Raw genomic sequence first — 18,736 nt, forward strand, 5'->3', positions numbered from 1 at the left:
ACAGCTAGCCATAGGACCCTGGGCTGACCACTTTGTCCAGGAGAGCATGATTCCCCCCACACCAGGCGGGTCTTCAGGGCCACGCCTGGTTAATCGGGCCTTGGGGGGAGGGGGTGAGAAATTCCTCCCTAGGCATCCAAAAACTGCAGAGCCTTGGCTGGGCCCAGAACACTCCGAATGCCAGGATTTCTTGGTGTGTTTGCCTGGTATGTTGGGGGCTCTGGGCAGGACAGCTAGCCATAGGACCCTGGGCTGACACTTAGTCCAGGGGAACAAGATTCCCCCACACCAGGCGGGTCTTCAGGGCCACGCCTGGTTAATCGGGCCCTGGGGGGAGGGGGTGAGAAATCCTTCCTAGGCATCCAAAAACCACAGAGGCTCGGCTGGGACCAGAACACTCCACATGCCAGGATTTCGTGGGCTTTTGACTGGTATGATGGGGGCTCTGGGCAGGACAGCTAGCCATAGGACCCTGGGCTGACCACTTTGTCCAGGAGAGCATGATTCCCCCACACCAGGCGGGTCTTCAGGGCCACGCCTGGTTAATCGGGCCCTGGGGGGAGGGGGTGAGAAATTCCTCCCTAGGCATCCAAAAACTGCAGAGCCTTGGCTGGGCCCAGAACACTCCGAATGCCAGGATTTCTTGGTGTGTTTGCCTGGTATGTTGGGGGCTCTGGGCAGGACAGCTAGCCATAGGACCCCTGGGCTGACCACTTAGTCCAGGGGAACAAGATTCCCCCACACCAGGCGGGTCTTCAGGGCCACGCCTGGTTAATCGGGCCCTGGGGGGAGGGGTGAGAAATCCTTCCTAGGCATCCAAAAACCACAGAGGCTCGGCTGGGACCAGAACACTCCACATGCCAGGATTTCGTGGGCTTTTGACTGGTATGATGGGGGCTCTGGGCAGGACAGCTAGCCATAGGACCCTGGGCTGACCACTTTGTCCAGGAGAGCATGATTCCCCCCACACCAGGCGGGTCTTCAGGGCCACGCCTGGTTAATCGGGCCTTGGGGGGAGGGGGTGAGAAATTCCTCCCTAGGCATCCAAAAACTGCAGAGCCTTGGCTGGGCCCAGAACACTCCGAATGCCAGGATTTCTTGGGTGTTTGCCTGGTATGTTGGGGGCTCTGGGCAGGACAGCTAGCCATAGGACCCCTGGGCTGACCACTTAGTCCAGGGGAACAAGATTCCCCCACACCAGGCGGGTCTTCAGGGCCACGCCTGGTTAATCGGGCCCTGGGGGGAGGGGGTGAGAAATCCTTCCTAGGCATCCAAAAACCACAGAGGCTCGGCTGGGACCAGAACACTCCACATGCCAGGATTTCGTGGGCTTTTGACTGGTATGATGGGGGCTCTGGGCAGGACAGCTAGCCATAGGACCCTGGGCTGACACTTTGTCCAGGAGAGCATGATTCCCCCCACACCAGGCGGGTCTTCAGGGCCACGCCTGGTTAATCGGGCCTTGGGGGGAGGGGGTGAGAAATTCCTCCCTAGGCATCCAAAAACTGCAGAGCCTTGGCTGGGCCCAGAACACTCCGAATGCCAGGATTTCTTGGTGTGTTTGCCTGGTATGTTGGGGCTCTGGGCAGGACAGCTAGCCATAGGACCCCTGGGCTGACCACTTAGTCCAGGGGAACAAGATTCCCCCACACCAGGCGGGTCTTCAGGGCCACGCCTGGTTAATCGGGCCCTGGGGGGAGGGGGTGAGAAATCCTTCCTAGGCATCCAAAAACCACAGAGGCTCGGCTGGGACCAGAACACTCCACATGCCAGGATTTCGTGGGCTTTTGACTGGTATGATGGGGGCTCTGGGCAGGACAGCTAGCCATAGGACCCTGGGCTGACCACTTTGTCCAGGAGAGCATGATTCCCCCCACACCAGGCGGGTCTTCAGGGCCACGCCTGGTTAATCGGGCCTGGGGGGAGGGGGTGAGAAATCCTTCCTAGGCATCCAAAAACTGCAGAGCCTTGGCTGGGCCCAGAACACTCCGAATGCCAGGATTTCTTGGTGTGTTTGCCTGGTATGTTGGGGGCTCTGGGCAGGACAGCTAGCCATAGGACCCCTGGGCTGACCACTTAGTCCAGGGGAACAAGATTCCCCCACACCAGGCGGGTCTTCAGGGCCACGCCTGGTTAATCGGGCCCTGGGGGGAGGGGGTGAGAATCCTTCCTAGGCATCCAAAAACCACAGAGGCTCGGCTGGGACCAGAACACTCCACATGCCAGGATTTCGTGGGCTTTTGACTGGTTGATGGGGGCTCTGGGCAGGACAGCTAGCCATAGGACCCTGGGCTGACCACTTTGTCCAGGAGAGCATGATTCCCCCTACACCAGGCGGGTCTTCAGGGCCACGCCTGGTTAATCGGGCCTTGGGGGGAGGGGGTGAGAAATTCCTCCCTAGGCATCCAAAAACTGCAGAGCCTTGGCTGGGCCCAGAACACTCCGAATTCCAGGATTTCTTGGTGTGTTTGCCTGGTATGTTGGGGGCTCTGGGCAGGACAGCTAGCCATAGGACCCCTGGGCTGACCACTTAGTCCAGGGGAACAAGATTCCCCCACACCAGGCGGGTCTTCAGGGCCACGCCTGGTTAATCGGGCCCTGGGGGGAGGGGGTGAGAAATCCTTCCTAGGCATCCAAAAACCACAGAGGCTCGGCTGGGACCAGAACACTCCACATGCCAGGATTTCGTGGGCTTTTGACTGGTATGATGGGGGCTCTGGGCAGGACAGCTAGCCATAGGACCCTGGGCTGACCACTTTGTCCAGGAGAGCATGATTCCCCCACACCAGGCGGGTCTTCAGGGCCACGCCTGGTTAAACGGGCCTTGGGGGGAGGGGGTGAGAAATTCCTCCCTAGGCATCCAAAAACTGCAGAGCCTTGGCTGGGCCCAGAACACTCCGAATGCCAGGATTTCTTGGTGTGTTTGCCTGGTATGTTGGGGGCTCTGGGCAGGACAGCTAGCCATAGGACCCCTGGGCTGACCACTTAGTCCAGGGGAACAAGATTCCCCCACACCAGGCGGGTCTTCAGGGCCACGCCTGGTTAATCGGGCCCTGGGGGGGGAGGGGGTGAGAAATCCTTCCTAGGCATCCAAAAACCACAGAGGCTCGGCTGGGACCAGAACATCCACATGCCAGGATTTCGTGGGCTTTTGACTGGTATGATGGGGCTCTGGGCAGGACAGCTAGCCATAGGACCCTGGGCTGACCACTTTGTCCAGGAGAGCATGATTCCCCCCACACCAGGCGGGTCTTCAGGGCCACGCCTGGTTAATCGGGCCTTGGGGGGAGGGGTGAGAAATTCCTCCCTAGGCATCCAAAAACTGCAGAGCCTTGGCTGGGCCCAGAACACTCCGAATGCCAGGATTTCTTGGTGTGTTTGCCTGGTATGTTGGGGGCTCTGGGCAGGACAGCTAGCCATAGGACCCCTGGGCTGACCACTTAGTCCAGGGGAACAAGATTCCCCCACACCAGGCGGGTCTTCAGGGCCACGCCTGGTTAATCGGGCCCTGGGGGGAGGGGGTGAGAAATCCTTCCTAGGCATCCAAAAACCACAGAGGCTCGGCTGGGACCAGAACACTCCACATGCCAGGATTTCGTGGGCTTTTGACTGGTATGATGGGGGCTCTGGGCAGGACAGCTAGCCATAGGACCCTGGGCTGACCACTTTGTCCAGGAGAGCATGATTCCCCCTACACCAGGCGGGTCTTCAGGGCCACGCCTGGTTAATCGGGCCTTGGGGGGAGGGGGTGAGAAATTCCTCCCTAGGCATCCAAAAACTGCAGAGCCTTGGCTGGGCCCAGAACACTCCGAATGCCAGGATTTCTTGGTGTGTTTGCCTGGTATGTTGGGGGCTCTGGGCAGGACAGCTAGCCATAGGACCCCTGGGCTGACCACTTAGTCCAGGGGAACAAGATTCCCCACACCAGGCGGGTCTTCAGGGCCACGCCTGGTTAATCGGGCCCTGGGGGGAGGGGGTGAGAAATCCTTCCTAGGCATCCAAAAACCACAGAGGCTCGGCTGGGACCAGAACACTCCACATGCCAGGATTTCGTGGGCTTTTGACTGGTATGATGGGGGCTCTGGGCAGGACAGCTAGCCATAGGACCCTGGGCTGACCACTTTGTCCAGGAGAGCATGATTCCCCCCACACCAGGCGGGTCTTCAGGGCCACGCCTGGTTAATCGGGCCCTGGGGGGAGGGGGTGAGAAATCCTTCCTAGGCATCCAAAAACTGCAGAGCCTTGGCTGGGCCCAGAACACTCCGAATGCCAGGATTTCTTGGTGTGTTTGCCTGGTATGTTGGGGGCTCTGGGCAGGACAGCTAGCCATAGGACCCTGGGCTGACCACTTAGTCCAGGGGAACAAGATTCCCCCACACCAGGCGGGTCTTCAGGGCCACGCCTGGTTAATCGGGCCCTGGGGGGAGGGGGTGAGAAATCCTTCCTAGGCATCCAAAAACCACAGAGGCTCGGCTGGGACCAGAACACTCCACATGCAGGATTTCGTGGGCTTTTGACTGGTATGATGGGGGCTCTGGGCAGGACAGCTAGCCATAGGACCCTGGGCTGACCACTTTGTCCAGGAGAGCATGATTCCCCCACACCAGGCGGGTCTTCAGGGCCACGCCTGGTTAATCGGGCCTTGGGGGGAGGGGGTGAGAAATTCTTCCTAGGCATCCAAAAACTGCAGAGCCTTGGCTGGGCCCAGAACACTCCGAATGCCAGGATTTCTTGGTGTGTTTGCCTGGTATGTTGGGGGCTCTGGGCAGGACAGCTAGCCATAGGACCCCTGGGCTGACCACTTAGTCCAGGGGAACAAGATTCCCCCACACCAGGCGGGTCTTCAGGGCCACGCCTGGTTAATCGGGCCCTGGGGGGAGGGGTGTGAGAAATCTTCCTAGGCATCCAAAAACCACAGAGGCTCGGTGGGACCAGACACTCCCATGCCATGATTTCGTGGGCTTTTGACTGGTATGATGGGGGCTCTGGGCAGGACAGCTAGCCATAGGACCCTGGGCTGACCACTTTGTCCAGGAGAGCAAGATTCCCCCACACCAGGCGGGTCTTCAGGGCCACGCCTGGTTAATCGGGCCTTGGGGGGAGGGGGTGAGAAATTCCTCCCTAGGCATCCAAAAACTGCAGAGCCTTGGCTGGGCCCAGAACACTCCGAATGCCAGGATTTCTTGGTGTGTTTGCCTGGTATGTTGGGGGCTCTGGGCAGGACAGCTAGCCATAGGACCCCTGGGCTGACCACTTAGTCCAGGGGAAAAAGATTCCCCACACAGGCGGGTCTTCAGGGCCACGCCTGGTTAATCGGGCCCTGGGGGGAGGGGGTGAGAAATCCTTCCTAGGCATCCAAAAACCACAGAGGCTCGGCTGGGACCAGAACACTCCACATGCCAGGATTTCGTGGGCTTTTGACTGGTATGATGGGGGCTCTGGGCAGGACAGCTAGCCATAGGACCCTGGGCTGACCACTTTGTCCAGGAGAACAAGATTCCCCCACACCAGGCGGAGTGTTCAGGGCCACGCCTGGTTAATCGGGCCTTGGGGGGAGGGGGTGAGAAATTCCTCCCTAGGCATCCAAAAACTGCAGAGCCTTGGCTGGGCCCAGAACACTCCGAATGCCAGGATTTCTTGGTGTGTGTGCCTGGTATGTTGGGGGCTCTGGGCAGGACAGCTAGCCATAGGACCCTGGGCTGACCACTTAGTCCAGGGGAACAAGATTCCCCCACACCAGGCGGGTCTTCAGGGCCACGCCTGGTTAATCGGGCCCTGGGGGGAGGGGGTGAGAAATCCTTCCTAGGCATCCAAAAACCACAGAGGCTCGGCTGGGACCAGAACACTCCACATGCCAGGATTTCGTGGGCTTTTGACTGGTATGATGGGGGCTCTGGGCAGGACAGCTAGCCATAGGACCCTGGGCTGACCACTTTGTCCAGGAGAGCATGATTCCCCACACCAGGCGGGTCTTCAGGGCCACGCTGGTTAATCGGGCCTTGGGGGGAGGGGGTGAGAAATTCCTCCCTAGGCATCCAAAAACTGCAGAGCCTTGGCTGGGCCCAGAACACTCCGAATGCCAGGATTTCTTGGTGTGTTTGCCTGGTATGTTGGGGGCTCTGGGCAGGACAGCTAGCCATAGGACCCTGGGCTGACCACTTAGTCCAGGGGAACAAGATTCCCCCACACCAGGCGGGTCTTCAGGGCCACGCCTGGTTAATCGGGCCCTGGGGGGAGGGGGTGAGAAATCCTTCCTAGGCATCCAAAAACCACAGAGGCTCGGCTGGGACCAGAACACTCCACATGCCAGGATTTCGTGGGCTTTTGACTGGTATGATGGGGGCTCTGGGCAGGACAGCTAGCCATAGGACCCTGGGCTGACCACTTTGTCCAGGAGAGCATGATTCCCCCCACACCAGGCGGGTCTTCAGGGCCACGCCTGGTTAATCGGGCCTTGGGGGGAGGGGGTGAGAAATTCCTCCTAGGCATCCAAAAACTGCAGAGCCTTGGCTGGGCCCAGAACACTCCGAATGCCAGGATTTTTGGTGTGTTTGCCTGGTATGTTGGGGGCTCTGGGCAGGACAGCTAGCCATAGGACCCCTGGGCTGACCACTTAGTCCAGGGGAACAAGATTCCCCCACACCAGGCGGGTCTTCAGGGCCACGCCTGGTTAATCGGGCCCTGGGGGGAGGGGGTGAGAAATCCTTCCTAGGCATCCAAAAACCACGAGGCTCGGCTGGGACCAGAACACTCCACATGCCAGGATTTCGTGGGCTTTTGACTGGTATGATGGGGGCTCTGGGCAGGACAGCTAGCCATAGGACCCTGGGCTGACCACTTTGTCCAGGAGAGCATGATTCCCCCACACCAGGCGGGTCTTCAGGGCCACGCCTGGTTAATCGGGCCTTGGGGGGAGGGGGTGAGAAATTCCTCCCTAGGCATCCAAAAACTGCAGAGCCTTGGCTGGGCCCAGAACACTCCGAATGCCAGGATTTCTTGGTGTGTTTGCCTGGTATGTTGGGGGCTCTGGGCAGGACAGCTAGCCATAGGACCCCTGGGCTGACCACTTAGTCCAGGGGAACAAGATTCCCCCACACCAGGCGGGTCTTCAGGGCCACGCCTGGTTAATCGGGCCCTGGGGGGAGGGGGTGAGAAATCCTTCCTAGGCATCCAAAAACCACAGAGGCTCGGGGGACCAGAACACTCCACATGCCAGGATTTCGTGGGCTTTTGACTGGTATGATGGGGGCTCTGGGCAGGACAGCTAGCCATAGGACCCTGGGCTGACCACTTTGTCCAGGAGAGCATGATTCCCCCCACACCAGGCGGGTCTTCAGGGCCACGCCTGGTTAATCGGGCCTTGGGGGGAGGGGGTGAGAAATTCCTCCCTAGGCATCCAAAAACTGCAGAGCCTTGGCTGGGCCCAGAACACTCCGAATGCCAGGATTTCTTGGTGTGTTTGCCTGGTATGTTGGGGGCTCTGGGCAGGACAGCTAGCCATAGGACCCCTGGGCTGACCACTTAGTCCAGGGGAACAAGATTCCCCCACACCAGGGGGGTCTTCAGGGCCACGCCTGGTTAATCGGGCCCTGGGGGGAGGGGGTGAGAAATCCTTCCTAGGCATCCAAAAACCACAGAGGCTCGGCTGGGACCAGAACACTCCACATGCCAGGATTTCGTGGGCTTTTGACTGGTATGATGGGGCTCTGGGCAGGACAGCTAGCCATAGGACCCTGGGCTGACACTTTGTCCAGGAGAGCATGATTCCCCCACACCAGGCGGGTCTTCAGGGCCACGCCTGGTTAATCGGGCCTTGGGGGGAGGGGGTGAGAAATTCCTCCCTAGGCATCCAAAAACTGCAGAGCCTTGGCTGGGCCCAGAACACTCCGAATGCCAGGATTTCTTGGTGTGTTTGCCTGGTATGTTGGGGGCTCTGGGCAGGACAGCTAGCCATAGGACCCCTGGGCTGACCACTTAGTCCAGGGGACCAAGATTCCCCCCACACCAGGCGGGTCTTCAGGGCCACGCCTGGTTAATCGGGCCCTTGGGGGAGGGGGTGAGAAATCCTTCCTAGGCATCCAAAAACCACAGAGGCTCGGCTGGGACCAGAACACTCCACATGCCAGGATTTCGTGGGCTTTTGACTGGTATGATGGGGGCTCTGGGCAGGACAGCTAGCCATAGGACCCTGGGCTGACCACTTTGTCCAGGAGAGCATGATTCCCCCTACACCAGGCGGGTCTTCAGGGCCACGCCTGGTTAATCGGGCCTTGGGGGGAGGGGGTGAGAAATTCCTCCCTAGGCATCCAAAAACTGCAGAGCCTTGGCTGGGCCCAGAACACTCCGAATGCCAGGATTTCTTGGTGTGTTTGCCTGGTATGTTGGGGGCTCTGGGCAGGACAGCTAGCCATAGGACCCTGGGCTGACCACTTAGTCCAGGGGAACAAGATTCCCCCACACCAGGCGGGTCTTCAGGGCCACGCCTGGTTAATCGGGCCCTGGGGGGAGGGGGTGAGAAATCCTTCCTAGGCATCCAAAAACCACAGAGGCTCGGCTGGGACCAGAACACTCCACATGCCAGGATTTCGTGGGCTTTTGACTGGTATGATGGGGGCTCTGGGCAGGACAGCTAGCCATAGGACCCTGGGCTGACCACTTTGTCCAGGAGAGCATGATTCCCCCACACCAGGCGGGTCTTCAGGGCCACGCCTGGTTAATCGGGCCTTGGGGGGAGGGGGTGAGAAATTCCTCCCTAGGCATCCAAAAACTGCAGAGCCTTGGCTGGGCCCAGAACACTCCGAATGCCAGGATTTCTTGGTGTGTTTGCCTGGTATGTTGGGGGCTCTGGGCAGGACAGCTAGCCATAGGACCCCTGGGCTGACCACTTAGTCCAGGGGAACAAGATTCCCCCACACCAGGCGGGTCTTCAGGGCCACGCCTGGTTAATCGGGCCCTGGGGGGAGGGGGTGAGAAATCCTTCCTAGGCATCCAAAAACCACAGAGGCTCGGCTGGGACCAGAACACTCCACATGCCAGGATTTCGTGGGCTTTTGACTGGTATGATGGGGGCTCTGGGCAGGACAGCTAGCCATAGGACCCTGGGCTGACCACTTTGTCCAGGGGAACATGATTCCCCCACACCAGGCGGGTCTTCAGGGCCACGCCTGGTTAATCGGGCCTTGGGGGGGGGGGTGAGAAATTCCTCCCTAGGCATCCAAAAACTGCAGAGCCTTGGCTGGGCCAGAACACTCCGAATGCCAGGATTTCTTGGTGTGTTTGCCTGGTATGTTGGGGGCTCTGGGCAGGACAGCTAGCCATAGGACCCCTGGGCTGACCACTTAGTCCAGGGGAACAAGATTCCCCCACACCAGGCGGGTCTTCAGGGCCACGCCTGGTTAATCGGGCCCTGGGGGGAGGGGGTGAGAAATCCTTCCTAGGCATCCAAAAACCACAGAGGCTCGGCTGGGACCAGAACACTCCACATGCCAGGATTTCGTGGGCTTTTGACTGGTATGATGGGGGCTCTGGGCAGGACAGCTAGCCATAGGACCCTGGGCTGACCACTTTGTCCAGGAGAGCATGATTCCCCCTACACCAGGCGGGTCTTCAGGGCCACGCCTGGTTAATCGGGCCTTGGGGGGAGGGGGTGAGAAATTCCTCCTAGGCATCCAAAAACTGCAGAGCCTTGGCTGGGCCCAGAACACTCCGAATGCCAGGATTTCTTGGTGTGTTTGCCTGGTATGTTGGGGGCTCTGGGCAGGACAGCTAGCCATAGGACCCCTGGGCTGACCACTTAGTCCGGGAACAAGATTCCCCCACACCAGGCGGGTCTTCAGGCCACGCCTGGTTAATCGGGCCCTGGGGGGAGGGGGTGAGAAATCCTTCCTAGGCATCCAAAAACCACAGAGGCTCGGCTGGGACCAGAACACTCCACATGCCAGGATTTCGTGGGCTTTTGACTGGTATGATGGGGGCTCGGCAGGACAGCTAGCCATAGGACCCTGGGCTGACCACTTTGTCCAGGAGAGCATGATTCCCCCCACACCAGGCGGGTCTTCAGGGCCACGCCTGGTTAATCGGGCCTTGGGGGGAGGGGGTGAGAAATTCCTCCCTAGGCATCCAAAAACTGCAGAGCCTTGGGTGGGCCCAGAACACTCCGAATGCAGGATTTCTTGGTGTGTTTGCCTGGTATGTTGGGGGCTCTGGGCAGGACAGCTAGCCATAGGACCCTGGGCTGACCACTTAGTCCAGGGGAACAAGATTCCCCCACACCAGGCGGGTCTTCAGGGCCACGCCTGGTTAATCGGGCCCTGGGGGGAGGGGGTGAGAAATCCTTCCTAGGCATCCAAAAACCACAGAGGCTCGGCTGGGACCAGAACACTCCACATGCCAGGATTTCGTGGGCTTTTGACTGGTTGATGGGGGCTCTGGGCAGGACAGCTAGCCATAGGACCCTGGGCTGACCACTTTGTCCAGGAGAGCATGATTCCCCCCACACCAGGCGGGTCTTCAGGGCCACGCGCTGGTTAATCGGGCCTTGGGGGGAGGGGGTGAGAAATTCTCCCTAGGCATCAAAAACTGCAGAGCCTTGGCTGGGCCAGAACACTCCGAATGCCAGGATTTCTTGGTGTGTTTGCCTGGTATGTTGGGGGCTCTGGGCAGGACAGCTAGCCATAGGACCCTGGGCTGACCACTTTGTCCAGGGGAACAAGATTCCCCCACACCAGGCGGGTCTTCAGGGCCACGCCTGGTTAATCGGGCCCGGGGGGAGGGGGTGAGAAATCCTTCCTAGGCATCCAAAAACCACAGAGGCTCGGCTGGGACCAGAACACTCCACATGCCAGGATTTCGTGGGCTTTTGACTGGATTGATGGGGGCTCTGGGCAGGACAGCTAGCCATAGGACCCTGGGCTGACCACTTTGTCCAGAGAGAGCATGATTCCCCCTACACCAGGCGGGTCTTCAGGGCCACGCCTGGTTAATCGGGCCTTGGGGGGAGGGGGTGAGAAATTCCTCCCTAGGCATCCAAAAAACTGCAGAGCCTTGGCTGGGCCCAGAACACTCCGAATGCCAGGATTTCTTGGTGTGTTTGCCTGGTATGTTGGGGGCTCTGGGCAGGACAGCTAGCCATAGGACCCCTGGGCTGACCACTTAGTCCAGGGGAACAAGATTCCCCACACCAGGGGGTCTTCAGGGCCACGCTGGTTAATCGGGCCCTGGGGGGAGGGGGTGAGAAATCCTTCCTAGGCATCCAAAAACCACAGAGGCTCGGCTGGGACCAGAACACTCCACATGCCAGGATTTCGTGGGCTTTTGATGGTATGATGGGGGCTCTGGGCAGGACAGCTAGCCATAGGACCCTGGGCTGACCACTTTGTCCAGGAGAGCATGATTCCCCCCCACCAGGCGGGTCTTCAGGGCCACGCCTGGTTAATCGGGCCTTGGGGGAGGGGGTGAGAAATTCCTCCCTAGGCATCCAAAAACTGCAGAGCCTTGGCTGGGCCCAGAACACTCCGAATGCCAGGATTTCTTGGTGTGTTTGCCTGGTATGTTGGGGGCTCTGGGCAGGACAGCTAGCCATAGGACCCCTGGGCTGACCACTTAGTCCAGGGGAACAAGATTCCCCACACCAGGCGGGTCTTCAGGGCCACGCCTGGTTAATCGGGCCCTGGGGGGAGGGGTGAGAAATCCTTCCTAGGCATCCAAAAACACAGAGGCTCGGCTGGGACCAGAACACTCCACATGCCAGGATTTCGTGGGCTTTTGACTGGTATGATGGGGGCTCTGGGCAGGACAGCTAGCCATAGGACCCTGGGCTGACCACTTTGTCCAGGAGAGCATGATTCCCCCCACACCAGGCGGGTCTTCAGGGCCACGCCTGGTTAATCGGGCCTTGGGGAGGGGGTGAGAAATTCCTCCCTAGGCATCCAAAAACTGCAGAGCCTTGGCTGGGCCCAGAACACTCCGAATGCCAGGATTTCTTGGTGTGTTTGCCTGGTATGTTGGGGGCTCTGGGCAGGACAGCTAGCCATAGGACCCCTGGGCTGACCACTTAGTCCAGGGGAACAAGATTCCCCCACACCAGGCGGGTCTTCAGGGCCACGCCTGGTTAATCGGGCCCTGGGGGGAGGGGGTGAGAAATCCTTCCTAGGCATCCAAAAACCACAGAGGCTCGGCTGGACCAGAACACTCCACATGCCAGGATTTCGTGGGCTTTTGACTGGTATGATGGGGGCTCGGGCAGGACAGCTAGCCATAGGACCCTGGGCTGACCACTTTGTCCAGGAGAGCATGATTCCCCCTACACCAGGCGGGTCTTCAGGGCCACGCCTGGTTAATCGGGCCTTGGGGGGAGGGGGTGAGAAATTCCTCCCTAGGCATCCAAAAACTGCAGAGCCTTGGCTGGGCCCAGAACACTCCGAATGCCAGGATTTCTTGGTGTGTTTGCCTGGTATGTTGGGGGCTCTGGGCAGGACAGCTAGCCATAGGACCCTGGGCTGACCACTTAGTCCAGGGGAACAAGATTCCCCCACACCAGGCGGGTCTTCAGGGCCACGCCTGGTTAATCGGGCCCTGGGGGGAGGGGGTGAGAAATCCTTCCTAGGCATCCAAAAACACAGAGGCTCGGCTGGGACCAGAACACTCCACATGCCAGGATTTCGTGGGCTTTTGACTGGTATGATGGGGGCTCTGGGCAGGACAGCTAGCCATAGGACCCTGGGCTGACCACTTTGTCCAGGAGAGCATGATTCCCCCACACCAGGCGGGTCTTCAGGGCCACGCCTGGTTAATCGGGCCTTGGGGGAGGGGGTGAGAAATTCCTCCTAGGCATCCAAAAACTGCAGAGCCTTGGCTGGGCCCAGAACACTCCGAATGCCAGGATTTCTTGGTGTGTTTGCCTGGTATGTTGGGGGCTCTGGGCAGGACAGCTAGCCATAGGACCCCTGGGCTGACCACTTAGTCCAGGGGAACAAGAATCCCCACACCAGGCGGGTCTTCAGGGCCACGCCTGGTTAATCGGGCCCTGGGGGGAGGGGGTGAGAAATCCTTCCTAGGCATCCAAAAACCACAGAGGCTCGGCTGGGACCAGAACACTCCACATGCCAGGATTTCGTGGGCTTTTGACTGGTATGATGGGGGCTCTGGGCAGGACAGCTAGCCATAGGACCCTGGGCTGACCACTTTGTCCAGGAGAGCATGATTCCCCCTACACCAGGCGGGTCTTCAGGGCCCGCCTGGTTAATCGGGCCTTGGGGGGAGGGGGTGAGAAATACCTCCGAGGCATCCAAAAACTGCAGAGCCTTGGCTGGGCCCAGAACACTCCGAATGCCAGGATTTCTTGGTGTGTTTGCCTGGTATGTTGGGGGCTCTGGGCAGGACAGCTAGCCATAGGACCCTGGGCTGACCACTTAGTCCAGGGGAACAAGATTCCCCCACACCAGGCGGGTCTTCAGGGCCACGCGCTGGTTAATCGGGCCCTGGGGGAGGGGGTGAGAAATCCTTCCTAGGCATCCAAAAACCACAGAGGCTCGGCTGGGACCAGAACACTCCACATGCCAGGATTTCGTGGGCTTTTGACTGGTATGATGGGGGCTCTGGGCAGGACAGCTAGCCATAGGACCCTGGGCTGACCACTTTGTCCAGGAGAGCATGATTCCCCCTACACCAGGCGGGTCTTCAGGGCCACGCCTGGTTAATCGGGCCTTGGGGGGAGGGGGTGAGAAATTCCTCCCTAGGCATCCAAAAACTGCAGAGCCTTGGCTGGGCCCAGAACACTCCGAATGCCAGGATTTCTTGGTGTGTTTGCCTGGTATGTTGGGGGCTCTGGGCAGGACAGCTAGCCATAGGACCCCTGGGCTGACCACTTAGTCCAGGGGAACAAGATTCCCCCACACCAGGCGGGTCTTCAGGGCCACGCCTGGTTAATCGGGCCCTGGGGGGAGGGGGTGAGAAATCCTTCCTAGGCATCCAAAAACCACAGAGGCTCGGCTGGGACCAGAACACTCCACATGCCAGGATTTCGTGGGCTTTTGACTGGTATGATGGGGGCTCTGGGCAGGACAGCTAGCCATAGGACCCTGGGCTGACCACTTTGTCCAGGAGAGCATGATTCCCCCCACACCAGGGGGTCTTCAGGGCCACGCCTGGTTAATCGGGCCTTGGGGGGAGGGGGTGAGAAATTCCTCCCTAGGCATCCAAAAACTGCAGAGCCTTGGCTGGGCCCAGAACACTCCGAATGCCAGGATTTCTTGGTGTGTTTGCCTGGTATGTTGGGGGCTCTGGCAGGACAGCTAGCCATAGGACCCCTGGGCTGACCACTTAGTCCAGGGGAACAAGATTCCCCCACACCAGGCGGGTCTTCAGGGCCACGCCTGGTTAATCGGCCCTGGGGGGAGGGGGTGAGAAATCCTTCCTAGGCATCCAAAAACCACAGAGGCTCGGCTGGGACCAGAACACTCCACATGCCAGGATTTCGTGGGCTTTTGACTGGTATGATGGGGGCTCTGGGCAGGACAGCTAGCCATAGGACCCTGGGCTGACCACTTTGTCCAGGAGAGCATGATTCCCCCCACACCAGGCGGGTCTTCAGGGCCACGCCTGGTTAATCGGGCCTTGGGGGGAGGGGGTGAGAAATTCCTCCCTAGGCATCCAAAAACTGCAGAGCCTTGGCTGGGCCCAGAACACTCCGAATGCCAGGATTTCTTGGTGTGTTTGCCTGGTATGTTGGGGGCTCTGGGCAGGACAGCTAGCCATAGGACCCCTGGGCTGACCACTTAGTCCAGGGGAACAAGATTCCCCCACACCTGGGGGTCTTCCGGGCCACGCCTGGTTAATCGGGCCCTGGGGGGAGGGGGTGAGAAATCCTTCCTAGGCATCCAAAAACCACAGAGGCTCGGCTGGGACCAGAACACTCCACATGCCAGGATTTCGTGGGCTTTTGACTGGTATGATGGGGGCTCTGGGCAGGACAGCTAGCCATAGGACCCTGGGCTGACCACTTTGTCCAGGAGAGCATGATTCCCCCTACACCAGGGGGTCTTCCGGGCCACGCCTGGTTAATCGGGCCTTGGGGGGAGGGGGTGAGAAATTCCTCCCTAGGCATCCAAAAACTGCAGAGCCTTGGCTGGGCCCAGAACACTCCGAATGCCAGGATTTCTTGGTGTGTTTGCCTGGTATGTTGGGGGCTCTGGGCAGGACAGCTAGCCATAGGACCCCTGGGCTGACCACTTAGTCCAGGGGAACAAGATTCCCCCACACCAGGCGGGTCTTCAGGGCCACGCCTGGTTAATCGGGCCCTGGGGGGAGGGGGTGAGAAATCCTTCCTAGGCATCCAAAAACCACAGAGGCTCGGCTGGGACCAGAACACTCCACATGCCAGGATTTCGTGGGCTTTTGACTGGTATGATGGGGGCTCTGGGCAGGACAGCTAGCCATAGGACCCTGGGCTGACCACTTTGTCCAGGAGAGCATGATTCCCCCCACACCAGGCGGGTCTTCAGGGCCACGCCTGGTTAATCGGGCCTTGGGGGAGGGGGTGAGAAATTCCTCCCTAGGCATCCAAAAACTGCAGAGCCTTGGCTGGGCCCAGAACACTCCGAATGCCAGGATTTCTTGGTGTGTTTGCCTGGTATGTTGGGGGCTCTGGGCAGGACAGCTAGCCATAGGACCCCTGGGCTGACCACTTAGTCCAGGGGAACAAGATTCCCCCACACCAGGCGGGTCTTCAGGGCCACGCCTGGTTAATCGGGCCCTGGGGGGAGGGGGTGAGAAATCCTTCCTAGGCATCCAAAAACCACAGAGGCTCGGCTGGGACCAGAACACTCCACATGCCAGGATTTCGTGGGCTTTTGACTGGTATGATGGGGCTCTGGGCAGGACAGCTAGCCATAGGACCCTGGGCTGACCACTTTGTCCAGGAGAGCATGATTCCCCCCACACCAGGCGGGTCTTCAGGGCCACGCCTGGTTAATCGGGCCTTGGGGGGAGGGGGTGAGAAATTCCTCCCTAGGCATCCAAAAACTGCAGAGCCTTGGCTGGGCCCAGAACACTCCGAATGCCAGGATTTCTTGGTGTGTTTGCCTGGTATGTTGGGGGCTCTGGGCAGGACAGCTAGCCATAGGACCCCTGGGCTGACCACTTAGTCCAGGGGAACAAGATTCCCCCACACCAGGCGGGTCTTCAGGGCCACGCCTGGTTAATCGGGCCCTGGGGGGAGGGGGTGAGAAATCCTTCCTAGGCATCCAAAAACCACAGAGGCTCGGCTGGGACCAGAACACTCCACATGCCAGGATTTCGTGGGCTTTTGACTGGTATGATGGGGGCTCTGGGCAGGACAGCTAGCCATAGGACCCTGGGCTGACCACTTTGTCCAGGAGAGCATGATTCCCCCCACACCAGGCGGGTCTTCAGGGCCACGCCTGGTTAATCGGGCCTTGGGGGGAGGGGGTGAGAAATTCCTCCCTAGGCATCCAAAAACTGCAGAGCCTTGGCTGGGCCCAGAACACTCCGAATGCCAGGATTTCTTGGTGTGTTTGCCTGGTATGTTGGGGGCTCTGGGCAGGACAGCTAGCCATAGGACCCCTGGGCTGACCACTTAGTCCAGGGGAACAAGATTCCCCACACCAGGCGGGTCTTCAGGGCCACGCCTGGTTAATCGGGCCCTGGGGGGAGGGGGTGAGAAATCCTTCCTAGGCATCCAAAAACCACAGAGGCTCGGCTGGGACCAGAACACTCCACATGCCAGGATTTCGTGGGCTTTTGACTGGTATGATGGGGGCTCTGGGCAGGACAGCTAGCCATAGGACCCTGGGCTGACCACTTTGTCCAGGAGAGCATGATTCCCCCAAACCAGGCGGGTCTTCAGGGCCACGCCTGGTTAATCGGGCCTTGGGGGGGGGGGTGAGAAATTCCTCCCTAGGCATCCAAAAACTGCAGAGCCTTGGCTGGGCCCAGAACACTCCGAATGCCAGGATTTCTTGGTGTGTTTGCCTGGTATGTTGGGGGCTCTGGGCAGGACAGCTAGCCATAGGACCCCTGGGCTGACCACTTAGTCCAGGGGAACAAGATTCCCCCACACCAGCGGGTCTTCAGGGCCACGCCTGGTTAATCGGGCCCTGGGGGGGGGGTGAGAAATCCTTCCTAGGCATCCAAAAACCACAGAGGCTCGGCTGGGACCAGAACACTCCACATGCCAGGATTTCGTGGGCTTTTGACTGGTATGATGGGGGCTCTGGGCAGGACAGCTAGCCATAGGACCCTGGGCTGACCACTTTGTCCAGGAGAGCATGATTCCCCCTACACCAGGCGGGTCTTCAGGGCCACGCCTGGTTAATCGGGCCTTGGGGGGAGGGGGTGAGAAATTCCTCCCTAGGCATCCAAAAACTGCAGAGCCTTGGCTGGGCCCAGAACACTCCGAATGCCAGGATTTCTTGGTGTGTTTGCCTGGTATGTTGGGGGGCTCTGGGCAGGACAGCTAGCCATAGGACCCCTGGGCTGACCACTTAGTCCAGGGGAACAAGATTCCCCCACACCAGGCGGGTCTTCAGGGCCACGCCTGGTTAATCGGGCCCTGGGGGGAGGGGGTGAGAAATCCTTCCTAGGCATCCAAAAACCACAGAGGCTCGGCTGGGACCAGAACACTCCACATGCCAGGATTTCGTGGGCTTTTGACTGGTATGATGGGGGCTCTGGGCAGGACAGCTAGCCATAGGACCCTGGGCTGACCACTTTGTCCAGGAGAGCATGATTCCCCCTACACCAGGCGGGTCTTCAGGGCCACGCCTGGTTAATCGGGCCTTGGGGGAGGGGGTGAGAAATTCCTCCCTAGGCATCCAAAAACTGCAGAGCCTTGGCTGGGCCCAGAACACTCCGAATGCCAGGATTTCTTGGTGTGTTTGCCTGGTATGTTGGGGGCTCTGGGCAGGACAGCTAGCCATAGGACCCCTGGGCTGACCACTTAGTCCAGGGGAACAAGATTCCCCCACACCAGGCGGGTCTTCAGGGCCACGCCTGGTTAATCGGGCCCTGGGGGGAGGGGGTGAGAAATCCTTCCTAGGCATCCAAAAACCACAGAGGCTCGGCTGGACCAGAACACTCCACATGCCAGGATTTCGTGGGCTTTTGACTGGTATGATGGGGGCTCTGGGGGACAGCTAGCCATAGGACCCTGGGCTGACCACTTTGTCCAGGAGAGCATGATTCCCCCTACACCAGGCGGGTCTTCAGGGCCACGCCTGGTTAATCGGGCCTTGGGGGGAGGGGGTGGGGTGAGAAATTCCTCCCTAGGCATCCAAAAACTGCAGAGCCTTGGCTGGGCCCAGAACACTCCGAATGCCAGGATTTCTTGGTGTGTTTGCCTGGTATGTTGGGGGCTCTGGGCAGGACAGCTAGCCATAGGACCCCTGGGCTGACCACTTAGTCCAGGGGAACAAGATTCCCCCACACCAGGCGGGTCTTCAGGGCCACGCCTGGTTAATCGGGCCCTGGGGGGAGGGGGTGAGAAATCCTTCCTAGGCATCCAAAAACCACAGAGGCTCGGCTGGGACCAGAACACTCCACATGCCAGGATTTCGTGGGCTTTTGACTGGTATGATGGGGGCTCTGGGCAGGACAGCTAGCCATAGGACCCTGGGCTGACCACTTTGTCCAGGAGAGCATGATTCCCCCTACACCAGGCGGGTCTTCAGGGCCACGCCTGGTTAATCGGGCCTTGGGGGGAGGGGGTGAGAAATTCCTC

General features: G+C 59.5%; 1 protein-coding gene across 1 annotated transcript in view; it reads right to left on the reverse strand.

Annotated features, from left to right (window-relative positions):
* PDE3A (phosphodiesterase 3A) overlaps positions 1 to 18,736 on the reverse strand; it is a 337,733-nt gene that overhangs the window by 130,474 nt on the left and 188,523 nt on the right. The window lies entirely within an intron of this gene.

This window comes from Suncus etruscus, chromosome 11 (genome assembly GCF_024139225.1).
Source record: "Suncus etruscus isolate mSunEtr1 chromosome 11, mSunEtr1.pri.cur, whole genome shotgun sequence".
Lineage (NCBI taxonomy): Eukaryota > Metazoa > Chordata > Mammalia > Eulipotyphla > Soricidae > Suncus > Suncus etruscus.